The sequence below is a fragment of the Mesoplodon mirus genome (assembly GCF_964341445.2).
Source record: "Mesoplodon mirus genome assembly, chromosome: 2".
Lineage (NCBI taxonomy): Eukaryota > Metazoa > Chordata > Mammalia > Artiodactyla > Ziphiidae > Mesoplodon > Mesoplodon mirus.
In genome coordinates, this window is record NC_138977.1 from 86059092 (window position 1) to 86082422 (window position 23331).

Sequence of the window (23331 nt, forward strand, 5' to 3'; positions counted from 1 at the left end):
TATCTAGAGAGAGAAGCAGACACCAGGTGGTGAAAGAAGCTGATGGCATTGGAGCCCATGTTCCAATTCTTTCATGATGTTTAAATCTTGAATTCTCTCTTCTTTTCTTATTTACTCTTGAGGCCTCTTGGATAGATGTACAGTACCACTGTGCACTTTTCTGCCTGTATGGTGATCTGCTGGGGAATCTTACCTTGGAATCTCATGCTTCTCTGAGATGAACTTTGCTCTTGGTTAAGCCTCCATTAACTATCAGTTAATTCTATTAGCCTCTTGTTACTGGAAAAAATAATTATCTTCTAAACTAATTCACAATAATTTGCAAATACAGGTTAATAGTTTAATGTACATTCCCAAACCTGGTAAATCAGAATCTTCCAGAAAGATATTACAATTTTCTATTTCTTTGTTATGCCAGTTATTACAGAGAACTTAAGGAGAATCACTCAGCAAAATGTGAGGCATTGAAATAGTCTGGATCGGCCTCTCTCTATTTTCTGCCTTTCCTTTCTGCCTGCCTCTCTCTCTCTCTGGACCGACTACCTCTCTTTTCTGTGCTGCATATTTCTTCTTTTCCTCAGCTGCCTGTATGTGGCCCAGGCAGGTGTGTGTGGGGGGACCTATATACAAAGCTGAAAACTTCCATATTTGGTCAGAACTGAACAATACAACTCCATTTGGACTTCATGATCACTCGGTAAAAAGTAAAGTCCCAGGAGTCCCTGCTAACCCCAGTCTTCACTCTTCATCTACTTACAGCTTGCTACATCCTGACACAGTCACATGATAAGTATGTTTCACTTTTAGATCCACTGCTAACCAACGTAAGTATCTCAATATTCCCTGTTCCACTGGCTGAGGGAGACAAGTCTGATTAGCAAAATTTATCATTTCCCCTGACCATGAGTCATGTACGAACTGATGGACTGGCTACCTTGGTGTCAGGTGCTCAGTCCTGGTCCTATTCCAATGACAGGAAGTGTGGATTTACAGAGAGTGAACTCTGGTCACCTAGGCATAACAGAAATACTTTTAGCAGAGGGATTGGGCAAACATTATATTAAATGATTCAATTTTTTAAGTGAAATCTCGATTGATCTTAACTACAAAATGAGGTAAGAAGAGATATAATTTTTTTTTAATTTAAAAGATGATTTAATAAATTTCTTTCTCCCTTCCTTCCTTCCTTCCTTCTTTTGTACAAATGTTTACACACACACACATACACATACATGCGCAGTCTAGATAGTTGCAGTTAATGATCCTAATTTTTCAGAATTAACCATGTAATAACCCACAATTGTTTACTCAGCTCTTTGGAGGCATGCTTAGTCTTAATTTTCTGTCTTTTTTTTTTTTTTGTCTTCCCCTTCTCCATCAGGAAATAATATAGGATAACACAATAGAAAGAGCACTTAGAGACCAGCAACTTAGATCCCCTGACAATCACCAACTAGCTAATTGTCTTTGAGAAGTCATCTAGGTTTATCTAACACACTCTCTTTCTCTCTCTCTCTCTCCCTCTCTCTCTCTCTCTCTCTCTCTCTCTCTATATATATATATATATATATATATACACACTATATAGTATATATATATATTACAGATATATATACACATATATAATATATATGTATGCATATATTTATATTTATAAATATGTCAATATAATAATGTTTATAAATACATTTATATTTACCATAGACAAAAGGAAAATGTGATGACTCTAATACTCAACACATGTATTTATAAAATTGTCAATTTCTCAAATATAAATTACTATGGGTTCAAACTTTTAAGCAGTAATACAAAAATGAATAGATTATCATTTATAAAATGTACAATGTCTACAAAATTAGGAAGACTGTATGGCCCCAAAGGAGAATAACATTTCTATTTACTGAGATGAAGGAGCTATTCCTTCCATGGGTCCTCATAGAGAGGGCACCATATAAATGTAATAAAAAATATTTCTAACTGTCTCCTGAAAGTAATTACAGAAGTAGTAATTTCTGTCATGATTAAGGGAATAGGCTCTGAAAATTGCACTCAAGTTTTCATATCACCATTTTCAAGCTGAGTGACCTTGAGCAAATTACTCAATCTCTTTGTGGCTCTGCTTCCTCATTGGTAAAATAGGGAAAACAATCGTTCTTCACTCAAATGTGTTGTGAGGATTAAATTAAATCTCGTGCTCATGATTCTTAGAATATTGACTGGCACATAATCAACACTTAATAAGCTATCATTATTTCTGAAATACAGTTTATTATTTTTAAAAAACTTATTTAAAAATAGAATAATAGCCTAACACCAAATTGCATTTCTGTTACAATAAGGTTTTGTTTTGTTTTGTTTTGTTTTCGGTACATGGGCCTCTCACTGTGGTGGCCTCTCCCATTGCGGAGCACAGGCTCAGGAGCCATGGCTCACGGGCCTAGCCACTCCGCGGCATGTGGGATCCTCCCGGACCGGGGCACGAACCCATGTCCCCTGCATTGGCAGGCAGACTCCCAACCACTGCGCCACCAGGGAAGCCCACATAATAGGTTTTGAGCAAGGCAATTGTTTCAGAGTTCTGTGAAAATCAGACCCAATCCAGGGAGGTACTTTAAAGTAGACAAATAAATGGACCACCTGTTCTTCAGACAATCATCTGTAAATAGTTTTGTTCAACTCAGTTTGTGATAGCTATTGATCAGCAGTGATTTTGTGGTTATACTCTTTGACAAGTACTTGGAGTGCAGTTTTTCTGAGTTAAGTGCAAAACTCATGTTTTGAAAGGGCTAAAAGACAAAGTTGAGAAGCTCGATAAAAGCTCGTGTCTTAATAGAAACCCTCTATCTCTGCATGGAGATGGCCAGAGGCTACCTGTGGGAAATAGCAACATTCTAGTTAAACTATAATCTGGGGTTTGACCCATCATCTAGATGAATGTGCGATTGAGGCTCACTCATTTTAATCAGAAAGCAGAGGTACAATGATATCACCTTGGAATGTTTTGAAATCAGGTATAAACAGATGCTCACCTCAGCTGTAAATAAAGACTCTATGAGTGAAATCCTCACAGAATATTTAACCTAGAGCAATATCCCTTTCTTGTATGTGCACCAAATATATGCCAAAGTAACTGAATGGACTTAACATACTGTATAGGTTTATTGATGAAGAGCCATTTAAGAGTTATAGAACATGTACTCAAAATAATCATTTTGTTTATAGAATGTTTCATGGTACAGTTTATGTTTAAAATTGCATAAACTGTATAGTCTACTGGCTGTAGACTAGATTGCTGGAAGGCAATGGTGAAATCAGGAAGATAAATTAGGGTGCTATAGCAGGAAAATAGATGAGACGTTTATGGCTCACAGTGAATCAGTTCAAGGATATGTAAAAGCTCCTGACAGGGAACCCATAAGTTTCATTCCCAATCCTGATGTTCATATCCCCAGTTTCAGCTGACTCCTTCAAGGAATATGAGAAACCGTAGTTAAAAATATCACCAAATGATCTTTTAAACCTTAGCAGTGCATGTGTGCCTTTACTGGGGCAATGTACTTTTTAAAACAAACCCTACACAGCTTGCCAGGGATCTGAACTGGGCTCAGAAATAAGAGCTGTCAGTAGTAGGAGTAAGGTGACAGTCCCTTTGCAGTTGACACTGATACCGATGGCCAAACTACCCTTCTTTTTGCTAATTTTTTTCTGTGAATTCTGGAGATTTAAAAGTTCACAAAACTGTCAAAGTGAACATATAATTACTCGGAACTCCAAGTCTCTTACTGGAAAGTGATAGAGAAAAATTCCATCAGCATTCTTATTTTTGGCTGTCCAACTAGCCATGTTTCAGAAAAGAAACCATAATCTTTGAAGCTTACTTTCCAGGAAAACTACTACACTAAAATTAGAAAACTTGTGAATCAATATATTTACATTGCCCACCTGGCAATATTAAGAAGTATTACCAATACCGAGCACTCTTTAAAGGCAGGTGAGGTTATATGGCCAAAATATTAATTTTAAATTCAGAACTTTATTAAGAACTTGGAAGGGTCTGAAATTTTATCCTATTTGCACACTAACATGTTAGCCTGCTACAGTTTCATGGATACTGGTAGGAGACATGAAACTCTTGGGTCAGAGACAAAGGATTTTATTACTCTAGGTGTGGCAAACAGCATGAGTCTTAATTTGCATTGACCCCTTGCCCGACCTCCCACCAAGCCCCACAGGAGCCATGCAGAGGTGGGCCCAGGTGGATGCTCTGCAGGTAGTGCATTTGCATCACAGCTGAGGGACCTCAAGCTTAGTAAACCTCAATCTTTTGTAAAATGGATGCAAGCAAACCTGTCCAATCTTTGCTCTAAAGGGAGATATTATCTTTATTATACTGGACAGTAAGAAAATCTGCCCTCTGCTTCAGAGGCAGTATATCTATCTTCCATGGCTCTTTGCTATCCAAACATCCTTCCAAAGATAGCCCAGTAAAAGATCTATCAGTAACTCTTCTCATAAGACATACAGAAATGTGAGATATATGGAGAATTTTGTCCGATCAATGTTTATGAAAAAAGCCACAGAAGTAGCACCAAAACACAATTTTAACTATGATAAATTTATCTTCATTGTAAAAATTTTTGTTATAAAAATTTTTTAGCCATCAATGTCTGGTGTTACACTTATATCTCATTTGAGCACCTGGGTTGAGAAGCTATTTGGTATATGATGTAGTCAGCTTAAATTGGGCTCTTCCACCTTGATCAATCAAGAACAGACAAGTGTTCTTTTTGGGGTCTTCAAAGCAGTAGAAGAAGTTCAGCCAACCTTCTTTGTGACAATTCCATTCTGTCCCTTCCATCTGCTTCTGTCCTCCTCTTCTTGGCTTTTCACTACATTGATATACAGCTAGATTAGATTAAAGGTCCGGTAGCCTGTGGGGAACAGTATGGGGGCTACAAATAGATGGCACATGGTGGGTTTTTGTTTTTTGTTTTTTGTTTCTGTTTTTTGCGGTACGTGGGCCTCTCACTGTTGTGGCCTCTCCCGTTGCGGAGCACAGGCTCCGGACGCGCAGGCTCAGCGGTCATGGCCCACGGGCCCAGCCGCTCCACGGCATGTGGGATCTTCCCGGACCGGGGCACGAACCCGCACCCCCTGCATCGGCAGGCGGACCCCCAACCACTGCGCCACCAGGGAAGCCCGGCACATGGTGTTTTTTTTTTTTTAATTCCCACTATGTATGCTATTGAGAAAATTTATGACCATATTGGAAATTATATGCAGAAAACCAAAACAGCATGTTCTAAAAAGCAATTTTCCTGAATTATATCCCATATTCTTTTCTCTGAACTTGGAAGAGATACTTCAACTGTTTATAAGTTAATGATAAATACTGTTAGTAAAGGATATCTGTATCTATAGATTTCTTACTGTGAATCTCGGTATTGTAACTAATAATCCGTATATTTCAGAGTTAATCATGTGTTAAGCTTCAGCTCCACAGTGGCTTTTGGTGTTTACTTGGCTATTTGGAGATATGTTTAGTCTTGCTTTTCTTTCTCCCAACTATTTAGCACTGTATTAAATGAATTGTAATTATTCCTTCCTCTTATTTCACCTTCCTATCCATCGACCTGACCACTAAGCTCACATCACACATTTTAGATTTTTTGGTATACAGTGACTCAGATTAAAATTAAAATTCTGTAAAGTAAATGGAACATAAATAGATAAAAAGTGAGTTACTGTATTTTTTTAGAGATAAATCTAATTTTTTTTTACATTTTTTTGATGTGAACCATTTTTAAAGTCTTTATTGAATTTGTTACAATAATGCTTCTGTTTTGTGTTTTTTTGGCCATGAGACATGTGAGATCTTAGTTCCCCAACCAGGGATTGAACCTACACCCCCTCCATTGGAAGGCGAAGCCTTAACCACTGGACCACCAAGGAAGTCTCATTACTGTATTTTTTTTTTTTTTTTTTTTTTCAGTACGTGGGCCTCTCACTGTTGTGGCCTCTCCCGTTGCGGAGCACAGGCTCCAGACGCGCAGGCTCAGCGGCCATGGCTCACAGGCCCAGTCACTCCACGGCATGTGGGATCCTCCCGGACCGGGGCATGAACCCGTGTCCCCTGCATCAGCAGGCGGACTCTCAACCACTGCGCCACCAGGGAAACCCATCATTACTGTATTTTTTTAAGGCTAAAAATATATGATATATGATAATGGAAGTCACTAAAAAGAAATTGCTGTCAAATTAGGATTGGGTGAGTCAAATGTAAATTATTAGAAAACAAAGGGATGAGAAACACTTAAAAAGATGTTGTACTTATACAACTTACAACCAACTCTAAGTTGTATTCTAGTTTTAAAGAAACCTATAACTGGAAACCATGGAGCTTTTATTTAGTATGTGGTTTATTCATAAAGAAGGCACCGAATTACAGTTATCAGGCCTCTATATAAGGACTAGGTTTTGGTAATATATCAAAAGATTGGTGAAAGAGTATCTGTCTGTCTGTCAGTCTGTCCATCTATCTTTGAACCCTCCATTTTAACCAACACATCTTTCTGATAGAAGGTAGGGGGGCTTCCTTCTTCCTGGGTAGCAGTTGGTGGCATGGGCACACTTCTGCCCCTTCAGAGGCTTTTGCATATGTATATTCTGATCCAGTTTTAAAAATATAATCTTTAAAAAAAATTTTTTTTGGCCGTGCCACGTGGCATGCGGGATCCAAGTTCCCCAACTGTGGATCAAACCCATGCCCCCTGCATTGGAAGCTCAGAGTCTTAATTACTGGACCACCAGGGAAGTCCTAAAATATAATCTTTTAAGGACAATTTACTTCTACCCAAATTACTCGGGAAAGGGAAAGAATTCTTACACAAAGCTGGTCAAACTATGTATGTAGCTTTGTTTTTGTTTTGTTCTTTGCTTTTTTCACCTAACATTGAATTGTGAGCATTTACTCGTATCATTTAGTCTTGGAAAATGTGATTTTTGGATAGCATCATATTTCATCAAATACAGTTCCCTTTAAATTTACTTTAGTACCCAAATGTTGGACATCTAGGTTACCACAAATTTTAAATTTTAACAATTTAAATTATCAGATATCTGCTATGATTATCCCTTGTGCTTATGGTCCAATTATTCCTTTGGATAAGTTACTAGAGGTTGAATTGCTGTATCAAAGGGTATGAAAAATTTTAAGGCTCTTGATGATATATGTAGCCAAAGTACTCTATGAATTGTATTCCAATTTAAATTCCTTCCAGCCAGTTTTTTGCATCCTATTGAATAATAAATATTAACATCTTTATAATCTTTGTCAAATTGTTAGTCCAAAATGGTGTTATTCTACTTTACTGTACATTTGGTTCTAAGGGGAACATTTCCTCACATGTTTACATTTGTCATTCTTCTCGTGCATGAACACTACATTCTTCAGGAAGATATGATTGTCGTTTATCTGTTTACTGCAAATATCTTCCCAACTTATGCTTTGTAATTTTATGGTGTTTGAAAACACAAAACACTCCAACAAAGCTAGAAGTATAGACATTTCAATGTCACTATTTAAATGCCAGATTTTTTTTTAAATCAGGAAACATTTAAATTATTAAAGGGCTTGCTTATAATTAACAGTAAGTAAATCAAGCAATCCCCAAATTACTTGATTAGAGTTTATGAGTTTTAAAGACCATCATAAAAAGGTAAAGAAAATGATGACTGATTATGGCTTTGCTGTAGCAAGATACTGCTTTTGTAGTGTGAAATATGATTACCCTCTTGAAAATCAGAGTAGTAAATTTATTTTTCTTTGTCATTTAGCCATCCAAGAAAACCTCAAACACCCACAATGCAGTTATATTATTGACATTGTGTTGTTATGTCTTTTAGTTGTCTGTGTGATTTTCTGAAAGATAAGTTCTCTCTAGGGCAGGGCATACTACAAATATTTTTCAAAAAAAAAAGTAAAAGAAAACAAAAAAAGCCTGCTGCATTTCATAAAACAAGCATGATATATATTTGCCAATTAGATTTAAAAGTAAATCTCAGCAGAAATGTAATCACTTTCATTATATGAAAAAGAAGTGAGACATAAATAGATATATAGCATGTGTTACACAGAGTAAATCATACATATTACATTAGGCAATCAGGTCCGTAGAGTAAAATGACTGTCAGATAAGCTTATATAACCCTGCATTTGACTGGTGTTTCCCTTAGTGGTATCATTATGGTAGCTAATATGTATTGAGTGTATTCTACGTCAAGTGCTTTACAGGCATTATTTTATTAATGACACATTCACAAACTCTCTGAGGTAGATTCAATTAGTGTCTCCATTTTATCTATGAGGGGATAGAGGCTTAAATTTACTTAGATATTCTTTTATTTCTTTCAACAATGTTTTGTATGTATCAATGTACAAGTTTTGCACTTCTTCAGTGAAATTTACTTCTAAGTGTTTCTTTTTGGTGCTATTGTAAATAGCATTATTTTCTTAATTTCATTTCAAGTTGTTTATTGCTAGTATATATGAATATTGTACAGTTGATTTTAGTGTATTGGTCTTGTGTCCTGCAACCTTGCTGAACTCCTTTATTAGTTTTAATAGTTTTTTGGTTGATTCCTTAGGATTTTCTATGTATAAGAGAGTGTTATCTATGAAGCAAGATGATTTTGTTCCTTCTTTTCAAATCTGGATGAATTTTATTTCTTTTTCTTGCCTAAGTTACCTGGAATGAACCTTGGGAACACAATGTTCAATAGAGTGTTGAGAGTGGACATACTTGTCTTGTTCCCGATCTTATGTGGACTGTTGTCAGACTTTTGCCACTAAGTGTGATGTTAGCGGTGCATTTCTCATAGATACCCTTTATCAGGTTGAAGAAAGTCCTTTCTCTTCCTAGTTTTTTTTAAACTTATTTTTATTGAAGTATAGTTGATTTACAATGTTGTGTTAGTTTCAGGTGTACAGCAGCACAGGGATTCAGTATATATATATTATTTTCCCTTATAGATTATTACAAAATATTAACTATAGTTCCCTGTGCTCCTTAATTCATTATTGTGCTCTTAATATTAGGGACTCATTTACTCTCACATCTGAATTTTAATCTATTATTGTAGACAAGGAGGTCTATGCCACCCTAATCCCAGTTCAAGGCAGCACTTTTGCCCAGCTGTGGGCAGTGCAGTCAGCCAAGCACTTTCATATCTCAGTTCCTTTAGGGTTGGGTTCAGTTGCAGGAAGGAAACTTCACTAAGGTCATGCACTACCTAAGTATCTGCATTTGATGGCTGAGAAAGGCAGGTATACACAGGTATAGAAAGGACACACAGGTCCTTTCTGGCCCAATGTGAGAAACCACAGCAGACAAACTTTGCCCCAGAGCTCTTCATTGTGTTCACTCTTCATTGTGTTTGCCATGATATATCTTTATCAGGTATATTATGTTTTACTCTGTTTTCTGTCTGGTCCCTTTTTTTTCCCCCATTCTCTTCACAAGTGTTGATCCCTAATTACTATCTTGAACCTCCAAACTACATTCCAAAGTCTACTTGGAAGGAATTAATCTACTAACAGTTGGGATCAGGAGTGTCTAAGAAAGCAGGTGATAAGATGGGGTTTGGGGGCTTGATCACTCACAGCCTGATTGGCAATGAGGTCCTCATCACTGGTTATACATGGAAGTATAATTGTTTAACTGGTAATGAATTGAGAAGGTGTGCCAATGGAAGGTAATGTACGAGAAGTTTGAAATGTATAGAGAAAATAGTAGATATAAAGATAATGGGATTGGATGGGTATTGCTGAATTCCACTGGTGTTCCTCAGAAAGACAATAAAGATATGAGAGAAAATAAAAGGCAATAGAAAGCTAGATGTGAATCCAAAGGGCCTCTCCTTTTGCATACAAAGAAGTCCTCAACTCTTCTTGTCAGAGAGTGAAGAAAGTAGAGGACCAAGGACTAACTTTCAAAGATGATTAAAACCCAAGTAAGTCAAGTCTGTTATGGCAAGATTAGGACCCTGATTAGGAAAACCTGGGGCCCTGACAAAAAAGGATGGAAAGATCTGGGTGAATTCTCTGCAAGGTTTTGTTTCTCCAGACTCATCCAAGATGGTGTAAACATCTTCCTTTAGGACTCTGCCTGCTATAAGACAGAGCACAAGGCAACATCTACCTCCTTCCCCCACCCTCCCCACCATGATCTTTTATTATCTCTCCTCCTGGCCATTCCTTTCAGGACTGTAACTAGGGTTAAGTGATAGCATACCTCTAGCACATATACTCTGGGTCTGATAAGGGAACAAGGGACTATACCAAAAAGGAGAAGTTAAATTTAGGGACATATATTGGCAGGAGTGGGGAGAGTCTGCATGGGAGAAGATTCTAAGGTTTGATCAACATGGTCCTTAATATAAAATTGGATAAATAAGAATTTATGGATCTGAGTGGGGATGGTGAGAACTTGCTATTAGTGTGGCTCCTAGAAGTATGAAAAAATTGACGGCCTGTGCTGAGTGAAGTTGAAATGCCAGAATTGCCATGCAGGTGTTGGGGAAGAGATTAAGACTCTGAAGAGTAGGAATAGTGGAATGGATATATCAATACTACATGTGGCCAAAATCCCCTTCAGGTGATTATATTCCACAGGAAGGCTCAAAAGACACACCATTTACTAAGCCCATAAGGAATGTGCTGGCGAGTGCATTAGCTTCCCTTAAAAAGTTCACTGGTGACTCTCCCCTGTAGCCAGGACTTAACATAGGGTAAGACATTAACAACTAGGCTCTTTCATGACCATGGTGATGAGAGGATTCTGAAACAATGAAAGGTAGATGGTGGCGCTTAACCATCAAAGTCTCAATTATTGTAGTCACTGGAGTGGCAGCCTGGAGAGCTTGACATGAAGAGTTGGGATGACAGTTACTTGAACACAGAATCACAAAGGGAAAAACATATGGGCATCCAGTAAGAGTACTGTTAAAATATATAACAAAAAGAAAATGAGAATGGACAAGCAGGAGGCTGAGACAGTCACCGAACAAAAATTCTCATTTTCAGACCAGGAATCCACTGACTGAAGAAGTTATCAGACCTCCAGGGGGAAGTATGCTGCAACACAATTCAAATACCTGCTATACTTATTCCTCCAGTTCTTCAGTATTACCTGTGGCCATGGACTCACACAGTGACATACAAGGTAAAGGGGCATACCAGGCATTTGAGAACTCCTTGATATAGGGTCTGAGTTGACCTTGATACTCTGTCACCATGGCCCCCTGTTGGAGTGGGGAAATATGGGACCAGATGAAAAATGGAATGCTATTCAAGGTCTGGCTTATGAGGGGTCCAAACTCACCTCATGATCACTCATCCATTTCTTGACTATATAATTGGAATTGACATACTTGGCAGTTGACACTATCATATATTGGGTCTATGGTATATGGGTTAATGGCCAAATGAAATGCCTGCTCCCCAGCCAAGATAGTAAATCAAAAACAATAGTACATCACAGGAGATGGAGCATGGATGGAGGAGGTCAGAGATTTAGGATCTAAAAGGTAAAGGGGTGGTGGTACTCCTATTAATTCATCAGTTTAGCCACTGCAGAAACTACATGGATACTGTAGGGTGACTGTGCATTAGTGCAAGCTCAAGTAAATAGTAGCTCTAATCACAGCCACCCTGCCAGCAGTAGTGATTTTCTAGAGCAGATTACTCTAACCTTTATCTGCATAGTTATGCTCCATGTATATGTTAACTCTCTTGTTCTCTGTCATAATGTAGTTGTTCCCCTCTAGGCCACACACTTTGCAGGGACGCGCACAACTAGTGACTGAATAAGTGAGCTATCTAAGGCCTGGGCATTTTGGCCTGACATAGAACCCTGTGGGAGCAGTACTCCCTCTCGAGCTCCGCATTAAGTTGGACAAGACTTTGTCAGGCCTGCGTTGTAGTTAAAATTCTTCTTGTATCCAGTCCTGCTTCCTGTCTTTCAGAGATCCATGGATTTTTGTAATGTATTTTTAATCAAATTGTTTATATTGAAAGGGGGTGCTGCAAAAACCTGTTTTTTGTTTGTTTGTTTGTTTGTTTGCTTGGGGCCCTGCACACTGTAGAGTCAGCCATTGGGTAACACTAGGTGACCCAAGATGACCCAATCCAGTCAATTTCTTGGCTAGTCTTCTTAGTCTACATTTACAGTTCTGCCAGAGAATTCTGGCATCTTATTTCTTCTCCCATATTTATGACCCACTACTGCCCACTTGGTGTAGCAGTAACATTCATTCTTAATTTCTAGAAATGAGAAGTCTTATTTAATAAAAAAAAGTTTAACAAATAAAGGGGTGGTCCTGATTGTAACTAGTTTTGACGGTTGATATATTCCTTTTGTGTGTTCAGAAAGATGCCATTCACCTCTTTTCTGCTTCCTAAAACACCTTAATGCTACTTTCTTGGCAGGCATTTAGAACACATGCACATAAACCATAGTTGAAAAACGGAATAGCACCCTCTGTATTAATTTTCTAGCTAGCAATTTGTTGAGGTTGTATTTGTTCTTATAAAACTATTGAACTACTGCTCAGGGTTGGCTCAGTTTTGATGGAAGTGATTGATTCCTTGGCAAGGTTTTCCCTTCTTCTACCCCATGCTGATAGCAGCTGGGTCAGAAACACACTCAGCATTGCTTTCGTGCTTGACAGTTATAGTTTTGACCATGTTAATTACCATCGTGTCGAATTGCACAATGGGGACACTCTATAGCACTGAGAGTGATTATAGCCTTGTCTTCTTCAGGAAGACCTTATTGGAAACCGTGTGCAATTTGTAATGAAAGTTCTAGTCATCCGTGGTAAATGTATCTTTTTTCTAGTATAAAATCCTATTTTACTTTCATCTTAACTAAATATTTTACAAGTTACGTATACCTAGGGGTGGGATCCTAAGGGTCTCATGTTCTGTGGTCTGTGACAGTTCGGAATGAAAAAATAACAACATTGTAAGGATGACTTAATCTTTTTTTTTTTTTTTTTTTTTGGCTTCTCTTGTTGTGGAGCACAAGCTCTAGGCACGCAGCTTCAGTAGCTGTAGCACACGGGCTCAGTAGTTGTGGCTCACGGGCTCCAGAGCGCAGGCTCAGTAGTTGTGGTGCACGGGCTTATTTGCTCCGTGGCATGTGGGATCTTCCCGTACCAGGGCTCGACCCCATGTCCCCTGCATTGGCAGGCAGATTCTTAACGCCTGCACTACCAGGGAAGTCCCAAGGATGACTTATTCTTATAAAACTTTTAAATAGATGAAATAAAATATATTTAAATGAAAAAATAATTTGAATCTTTATATTTAAAATATATTTTGTTCAAGACTACAAAAATATACAGCTCAGTGAATTATTCTAAAATGCAAAATGAACAACCAAGAAATCATGTCCACCACCAATTACCAAACTCTGGATCACCAGAGTTTATATATGATGTGAGGTAGAGGTACATTTTGTTTTTTTCCCATATCTTATCCAATTGTTTCAGGGTCGTTTATTGAAAAGTCTACCTTTCCCACATTCTTCTACAATGCTACCGTTATTTTGAATTAAATGTCCATATGTTCATGGACCCCTTACTGGGCTGTTTTTAAATCACTCCAGTTGTCTGTTGGTATATCCTGGCATTAATATCACACTGTTTTAATTAAATGTTGCTTTAAAAATAAATCTTAACATCATGTGTTAAAGCAAATCTTTCCCCTTCTATCTTGAATAGTATCTTGACTATTCTAAGACCATTGCATTAGATTTAAATTCTAGAGTAATTTATAAAGTTACACTCACAAACGCCCACTCCATTGTAATTGTTTTGATTCTTTGGCAGTTTGAGGAGAATTGAAATCCTCATAATATCAAGTCTTCCCATGAGTAAACATGTTAATCTCTACATTTATCTAGGTCTTCTTTAATTTCTCTCAATAATGTTTTATTGTTTTGTATGTATAGGTCTTACACATCTGCTATTAGATTTGCTATCAATATATTTCATAATTTTAATGTTCTGTAAATAGTATGTTCATTAGCATTTTTATTTTCTAATAATTTATTGTGGGAATTTATGGAAATACAATAGATTATTCCATGTTGAATTTATAATAATTAACTTTTCTAAAATAATATATCAATTCTAAAAACATATGTATAGATTGTTTTATATTTTCTTTATATACTGTCATATTATAGAATAGTATGGAATAGCGGTTAAGATGATAAGTTCTAGAAGTTGGCTGTCTGATTTCCAATTCCAGCTCTGCCACTTTTGGGGCAGGTCTTTGGTAAGCTATTTAAACTTTTTGGGTTTTGTTATTTTATCGTAAAAATGCTATAATAATAGAATCTATCTCGTAAGGATTTTGTGAGGTTTAATTAGGTGCTGAGCCAGAGCTTTCTGAGGAAGCTAGCTAGCAATAACTAGGAAACCAGGAATGGAAACCAAGAATATATCTATATATAGTTAAATAAAAAAATTTTAGAGTAGTTTTAGATTTACCAAAAAATTGCAAAGATAATACATAAAGTTTCCATATACCTCGCATCCGGTTTCCTTTGTTATTCATATCTTACATTAATATTTATTTCTGTGCCAGGATTCTGTCCAATACCACATGATAACATTTAGTTGTCATGTCTCTTTAGGCTTCACTAGACTGTGACAGTTTCTTAGACTCTTCTTGCTTTCAATGACCATGACAGTTTTGAAAGTACTGGTCAAGTATTTTGTAGGATGTCCCTCAATTTGTGTTAAGCTTATCTTTTTCTCATGCTTAGACTGAGATTATGCATTTGGGGAGGAAGACCACAGAGGTAAAATGCCATTCTCATCACATCATATCTAAGGTACATGCTATCAGAATGTTTGCTGTGGTTAATGTTAACCTTGGCTAGATACTGTTTGTCAGGTTTCTCTGCTGCTAAGTTACTTTTTTCCCTCTTTCCATACTGTCTTTGTTGAAAGGAAGTCACTATTGCAGCCTACACTTCGTGTCCTTGTGTCCTTGAGGACACAGTATCTACCTTAATTATTTGAAATTCTTCTGCATGGGAGATTTGTCTCTTCTTCCCCATTTATATCAGTATGAACTCAGAAGTATTTATTTTATATGTTGGGTTATAATCCAATACAACTTTATTTCATTCAAATTGTTCCAGCTTTGGCCTTTGGGAGCTCCTTTAATCAATTCTTGTGTCTCTTTGATAGATATATCACTATCAGTGTAGGTTTCCTTTTTCTTTTTAAATAAATTTATTTATTTATTTAAATATTTTTGGCTGCGTTGGGTCTTCGTTGCTGCATGCGGGCTTTCTCTAGTTGCGGCGGGCGGGGTCTATTCTTTGTTGCGGTGCGCGGTCTTTTCATTGCGGTGGCTTCTCTTGTTGCCGAGCACGGACTCTAGGTGTGAGGGCTTCAGTAGTTGTGGCGCACGGGCTTAACTGCTCCTTGGCATGTGGGATCTTCCTAGACCAGGGCTCGAACCGTGTCCCCTGCATTGGCAGGCAGATTCTTAACCACTGTGCCACCAGGGAAGTCCCTTCTTTTATTCTTTTAAGCCCTCATATAAAATGTGAAAATTTTAAAGTGCTTCTAGTGGAGAATACAAAAAACAATAAGCCCTGAAGAAATTCTAAAGGGGCGAGGCTTTATTTTCTTCAGAAAGGTAAAGTGAGGGAACACCTAATTGCCTTAAATTATATGATGTGCTATATCTTACTTGTTAGAATTAGTACCACTAATCACAGTTCAAAGGGAAATGGACAAGAACTTAGGAATTTTTTTTTTTTAATATGTAGTTGTGAGACTTTAGAATTGCCAAGGCTATCTTTCTCTCGTTGTTACACTAGAAAAGAAAAAAGGGAATTCCCTGGCAGTCCATTGTTTAGGGCTCCTCTCTTTCACTGCTGAGTGCCCAGGTTCAATCTCTGGTCCCTGGTTGGTGAACTAAGATCCCATGAGCCACACAGCAGCAAAAAAAAAAAAAAAAAAAAAGAAAGAAATTACAAAGAAGAAGAGGTTTTAGGGTAACTGTAGGAGGAACTAATTTTTAGCGTGTACTTATACTATATTCCCAGCACTTTTCATCTATTATATCATTTGCATAATAGCCATTTTCCTCAGATTTTCTCTGCTTAAATTCTGGGGAATAAATTCAAAAGTCTGTTGTTCTCATGCTACACTGAGAGTCTGTGAATCATCAAAAGCCAACTGAAGAATTTCAGGAAGCAAGAAACATTAGTTATTTTTATAAAAAGAAGTCAAGTTATATCCAAATTCCATAGGAATGACTTTCTTGCTACTTTGCTACTCCTCTTTGTAAATTTCTAATAATAAGCAGTGAGGTACAAAGAATAAGATATAGGACACAGCTTGTTCCAAGTATATCAATTGTGAAGTGTCCTTTTCTCTTTAGTTAACAAAAGCACACTTCTAACTTCTGTAGTCTAACCTGCCATTGCTGATAAACACGATTCACTGGTGAAATGAGTGGTTCTGTGGACCTTTGACTCATGTGATGCATGATGCTTGGAGACTCCAGCTGGGGCCAATCTATTCTCTCTGTTGTGCTTCTGACCTTAGATTATCACCTGTATTTGGTTCAAGTAATGAGATTCTTGGGTAGAATCATACAGTTATTTTTCCCCAGAATTTAAGAAATCTCAAGGACTAGTTATGTTATTACCAGTCAAGGCAGGGATTCTTGGTTTCTAGGTCTCCTTGCTCTCCTGACAACTTAATAATTCCAATCTCTTGCTTCTGACTTGGAGCCCATAATAAACTGAGGTTCTGCAGCTCCTGAAATATTTTCAAAGCCCCCAGACACGCAAGTTAGGCAGTTTCTCTAGGAAGGGGTTTTTAATCCACATTGAGAAATGTAAGTACCTGCCTGCATTTTAATGAGCCTTTTTTTTTTTTTTTTTTTTTTTGCAGTACGCGGGACTCTGTTGTGGCCTCTCCCATCGCGGAGCACAGGCTCCGGACGCGCAGGCTCAGCGGCCATGGCTCACGGGCCCAGCCGCTCCGCGGCATGTGGGATCTTCCCAGACCGGGGCACGAACCCATGTCCCCTGCATTGGCAGGCATACTCTCAACCACTGCGCCACCAGGGAAGCCCCTAATGAGCCTTTTTAACACAATTTCTATGATGTTGGTATATTCGTTTCCTAGGACAGCATTAATAAATTACCACTTAATTTGGTGACTTAAAATAACAGAAATTTATCCTCTCAGTCTGGAGACTAGAAGTCTGAAATCATGGTGTTGGTGGTGCCATGTTCCCTGTGAAGGTTCCAGTGTTTCTTCCTAGTGTCTGGTGGCTCCCAGCAATCTCTGCATTCCTTGGTTTATAGCTGCACTGCTCCAATCTTTGCCTCTGTCTTTACATGTTCTTCTGTGTGCCTCTATATGTATCTCTGGTTTTCTCCTCTTCTTATAAGGTCACCAGTCATTGGATTTAGGGACTTCCCTAATCCAGTGTGACCTCATTTTACCTTAACTGCAAAGATCTTATTACCAAATAAGGTTACATTCTGAGGTTCTGGGAAGACAGGAATTTCTGAATACACTCTTCAACCTGTTATGCTTGGTTATTTCTTTTCTTAATGGAAAGCAAATTACGAGAACAATCAGGGCAGGTTAAGGAGACTTCTGAGACTGTACAGGAAAAACAATGAGAAATGCTGCTAACAACCTGACAGCGAGGGAAAGGTTGAAACTCCAAAACACACTTAGGATGCTTCGTGCACACTACATCAGAGTCCCCAAATGTATGTACGTAATTATCCCATCAAGAACATGTTTATGTGGAGCATTGTCTCATTACTAGGTTTTGGAGATCACTTTATAAATATTAACTTAATTCTCCTTTTTTTATTTGAATTTTTTAAAAAAGTTTAATTAATCTTTTTTAAAAAATATATCTTTATTGGAGTATGATTGCTTCACAATACTGTGCTAGCCTCTGTCACACAGCAAAGTGAATCAGCCATATACATACATACATCCCCATATCCCCTCTCTCTTGAGCCTCCCTCCCACCCTCCCTATCCCACCCCTCTAGGTCATCACAAAGCACCGAGCTGATCTCCCTGTGCTATGCTGCTGCTTCCCACTAGCTAACTATTTTACATTTGGTAGTGTATATATGTCAATGCTACTCTCATTCTCCTTAATGAAACATTACTTTTCCGTTAAGCAAAATACTCTGAACAAATTTTTGATTTTCTGTTAATCTCATTTTCTCATCTAAAATGTAACCTTCTTAAGAAAAAAAAAAAGATGATGGATGTATTATTTCCAATATCAACTAGCATGATTTATCAATATTATCAAGCATTTATGGAGCATATCCTAATTAATTAGAGGAATCGATATCATAATAGTTAAGAGGGCAAACTCTGCTAATAAACTGTCTGGATTTGAAGCATGGCTTTACACTTTACTAGCTGTGCTTTAGTTTCCTCATCTGTAAAATGGCAAATATAATAGTACCTATTTCATAAGGTTGTTATCAGGATTAAATGAGTATATAGATGTATGTCAATGCCTGCATAGATATATGTGTATATATATGTATGTGTGTGTATTTTTGATATATACATATTATATATTACATATTACACAAGTATTATATGCTTGCTACCCAAAGTTCTAAGTGTTTTATTGAATCATGTCAAATAATCTTCACTTGTAACCTTTGAGTTAAGTATCATCTTTCTCAGCCCTATTCTGCAAATGAGAGAAAATGCTATTATCTCCCAGAGGTAAGTAATTTGCTGAAACTCCCACAGTAGAGTAATTAGTATACTAATCTAGGCAGTCTAGTTTCAAAGCCTATACCATTAATTATTACAAAATATTGCCTCACCATTTATAGGTAATTATTTTTTATTTTATAGGTAATTAATAAGGACTTGTGATTAAGTAAGTCTGTACTCTGTTTCCTGCTGGTTTGACTTATTCATAAACCTCTCAAACTTGTGTTGTTCCTTAGTGGCTATAGGTCACTCTGTTAGTTGTCTATTGCTGCCTAACAAATTATCCCAATCCTAGTGGCTTAAAAGAACAATAATTGTTTATTATCTCTCACCATTTCTGTGGGTCAGGAATTTGGAACTGTTTAGCTGGACAGGCTCTGGTTCAGACCCTTTTATAAGGTTGTACCCCAGATGTTGGCTGGGGTAGAGGTCATCTGAAGCCTGGACACGACCTGGAGGATCCATTTCCACAGTGGTTCCTTCCCATGGCTCCCGAGACTGTTAAAGGGAGGAGGGTTCAGTCCCTCTTCACGTGTGGCTCTCCACAGGGCCACTTGAGTGTCCTCACGGCATGGAGCTGGATTTGTCTAGAGTAAAAAATCTAGGAGACTAGTGAAAAAGTTCCAATGACTTCTATGGCCTTGGCTTGAAAGTCAAAAATCTACTTTCATTGCAAAGACTTCTGGTCTCAGAGATCAGCCCTGATCAAAATGCAGTAAACTGTATAAGGTATGAGGTTTATTAGGGGACATTTTGGAGGCTGGATACCACAGTCACATGGGCACAGCTTGTTTCCTTCTCCAGCCTGTTTTGGTAAGTCTCCTCCCTTTCTCTGGGGAGATGGCTCTTCTGGATTCCACAGTAAACTACCCCTCAAACTCACCTCTGCTTAGGTTTACAAAAGTGGGAAGGTGACATACCCAAGGACAACCAGGTATCACTTCCAACAATTTTATTCCTGCATGGAAATACACAGATTCCAAAGATCGTGTGTCTAAATCATCCAGTGAATACATGGGAAGATTGTCTGGAAATTTCTGTTGCTTCCCTGGTTCCTGCTCTTTTCATATCCTGGATGTTCAGTTCTTTCAGAACTTTCTTCTTAGGTAAATCAGAGTTGGTGTTTTTCTTCACCATCAGAAAGTTCTAATTGACATGCTACTTTCAATAAGTACTCCACCCCCAAGGATAAAGTACATAGAGTGTGTTATGTGGGTAAAACAATCAGGAAGCCTTTTTGTTGTAGTTTCTTGGTTTCCCAGGCAAGGAGATCTTGTTGCTCTGGGAGATGTGTGGCCCCTGAGATGAACTTTGGTGACATGCACTAGAAGCACCTTGTACCTCTTCTTTTGTCAGGTCCTGCCATCACAGACTCAGTACTGAAAGACTTCATTCTGTCCAAACCTGGGCTTACTGTTTATAGGAGTCCTGTTCATAGAGGATTTGTTAATTTAGTTAACATTTTAAACTCGTGATTTAGTCTTGTGTGTATAAAAATCAAAATATGTCTCAATTTTATATACTATTAATATTTCATTAAATATCCTGAAAAAGTCAAAGTCTTTGGTAAATGCATGACTGCTTCATTTGCTGAAAGATTCCTACATACTAATGTGTACAAGAATTTTCCTTTCTTAAAAAGAATTTCTTTAAGGAAATCCATTTCAAGTGATCCAGTCTTCTTGATTTCATTATTATGAACAATGAACACCAACTTCTAAAATATACTTTCTCAGCTGGAAGTATATCTTATTACCTTAGTCTTCAAAGCTAATAGAAATAGACATTATGTCCCAACCTTTTTACACCCTGAAAAACAAGCTTAGGGGAAGAAGGAATACAATTATGTGTGGGAAGGTAAAAACAAGGATAATAGTTTCTGGCACATTGTTAACTAAAAGTGTACGTGTGGGTGTTCAAGACACCATCAGCTGAGCAGCAAGTATAAGAATATTCACATAAGGTGCTTCCTAAATATTTTCCCACCAAATTAATGTGTTGAGGTCTTTTCCTGAAATGATTAAACGGTATCTAAGTGTGATATTCCATGTAAATTAATCACATGTAACATGATGAATCAGGGACTAACAAGACAAAAGCTATTTCATTTGAAGATGGGATTTCAGTACATTCTAAGAAAAAACACCCCAGCTGCCTCCTGTCATTTGCACATGTTCTGAGGGTATTGATAGTCACCTGAAACACCCTTGCACACAGATACACACAGGAACGTTTGTAGGGAATACCAGCTTACTTTTGTACCCAGCTAGGTGCCTGGCTGTTTCATGTGTGTAATGGCTGTATTCTGACTGCTGGTAGGGCTACAGTATGTGCAAGTTTGTGCAAATATCTGTGGCCATGCATACAGGTGCATACTTGTGGGCACATTTTATTGTCTGTATGAGCCTTGTATGTGCCTTTGTGTATCTTCTTACATGTCTGTTTAACTTAGTTATCTATTTCATTCCATGCTCACTAGTTATTAAATCTTCACACCGCTAGTATTTTGTTTCTTTCTTTCACCTCATCACCCCATTGCAGAGATCATGGAACACTTTTCAATAATGTAAACCCTTAGATTAAATGAGTATTTGAGAAATGAGTCCCTTTCTTCTCCTTCCCTTCTTTCTGAATCGTTCCTCTGTACTTTACAGAAATCTCTTCACTACTGTTGGCAATATCCAAGACACATCTTCCCTATTTGGGAGAGGAGAGGAGCAAAGAGAAATAACTGATAGTCTACAGAAGGGAAATATAAGTCAAAGAGATATATGGGTGGCATCTTTTCACATAGTGATTTTAAAAGTTACATAGAAGCAATATGTTCCTTTATTAACTCAGCATTTATTCATTTCTTCTATTTTCTAGGTAGCATTCTGGGTAGTAGTTAACAGTGATAATGGTATTCAACTCTTCAAAATTTTCTGAAAGTTGTGCTAAAAGAAAAATATTTCAGTAAGTGATTTATTTGTTCAGTAGAAAGATACCTCTTCAAAGTTAGTTCTAGTGGAAAGAGCACTGGGTTTGGAGACAATATCTGCACAGAAACCCCAGCCCTCCAAATTCTGGCTTCTCCACACTGTAGCCAGAGTCTTTATTTTAGGATGCAAATCTGATCCTATTATATCTCCTTGTCCTTTAATCACTCTTGTTGTCCTTAGGATAAAAATGGCAGTCTTCAAAGTGGCCTAAAGATCCTGCAGTCTGGCTCAGCCTACTTCTCTAATTATTTCTGCCAGTACTGCCCCTCTGGTGCTGTTTGCTCCAGCCACTGCAGCTGTAGTTTATTTACTAGACAATGCTTTTTTCTCAGGACCATTGCCCAAGCTATTTTTCTCTCTAAAACACCTCTCCTTTCTTTGCCTTTTAAACTTCCTCTTATCCCATTTAAAGCAGATTAAGTGGATTTGTGAAACCGATTCATGAAACCATGTTGCTTTCCTCTGGATCACTTATCTCCATTCTTAATTGTATATTTATTTGTGTGATTAATGTTGGCCACTCCCACTTGACTATCTGTGTCCATGACCATTGGCTCCCCTGTTCCTATCACTGTTTCTGACACACACATTTTTTGAAAAGTCGAATGATTGGAGGAAATTATTTAACTGATCTGAAACAAAGTTTCACCAAATATAGAATGAGGATAATAGCTGAGAATAGAATGGTAGATTAATGGAGAGAATGTGCATAAAAGGTTTTCAGAATGCTATTAAATCAAGGATAGGATAATAATTATAATAATAACTAAGAGGAGTTGCTATTCTAATTAATTTTATCAATAGAGAAGAAGTGATGTTGTGGGTGTGAAGATAACTTTAAGAGAAATCATTGTCTTCTTGCAGAAAGAAAACAGTAAGAGGAACTTCTATGTCTGTATTTCTCCATCTCTCTATCTCTAAAGATAATTGAGAAGGAAATTTTATAAATGAAACTTCCTTCCTCCGTCCTCACTTCTAGCTACAATCTGCAGTTGTAACCGCTTTAAAGGATTTTTTTTTAATTTATTTATTTTTGGCTATATTGGGTTTTCATTGCTGTGCTCAGGCTTCTCATTGTGGTGGCTTCTCCTGTTGCGGAGCATGGGCTCTAGGGCACGGGGGCTTCAGTAGTTGTGGCACGTGGGCTCAATAGTTGTGGCTCACAGGCTCTAGAGCACAGGTTCAGTAGTTGTGGTGCACGGGCTCAGTTGCTCCACGGCGTGTGGGATCTTCCCAGACCAGGGCTCGAACCCATGCCCTCTGCATTGGCAGGAGGATTCTTAACCACTTCGCCACCAGCGAAGTCCCTAAAGAATTTTTGTGTTCAGCTCATCTGTGATTATCACTGGCTCCATAATTATATGTTATATCTATTTCTTCATTTATCAACTTTAGACAGTATATATTGAGTTTAGATCATCACACTAGCTCCCACTTTTCACCTTTCTAGTGTACAATTGTTATTATTTATATTATTTATGATTATTCTAGTATTAGATTTATGACTTGAAATAATATTCTTCCACAAATGT

General features: G+C 37.7%; 1 long non-coding RNA gene across 1 annotated transcript in view; it reads left to right on the forward strand.

Moving 5' to 3' along the window:
* Nucleotides 1-11216, forward strand: part of LOC309798292 — a 55743-nt gene extending 44527 nt beyond the window's left edge. The window contains exon 7 of the long non-coding RNA XR_014293052.1: nucleotides 11084-11216. This is a non-coding gene — a long non-coding RNA (uncharacterized lncRNA). The remainder of the gene's footprint in view (nucleotides 1-11083) is intronic.
* The last annotated feature ends 12115 nt before the right edge of the window (nucleotides 11217-23331 follow it).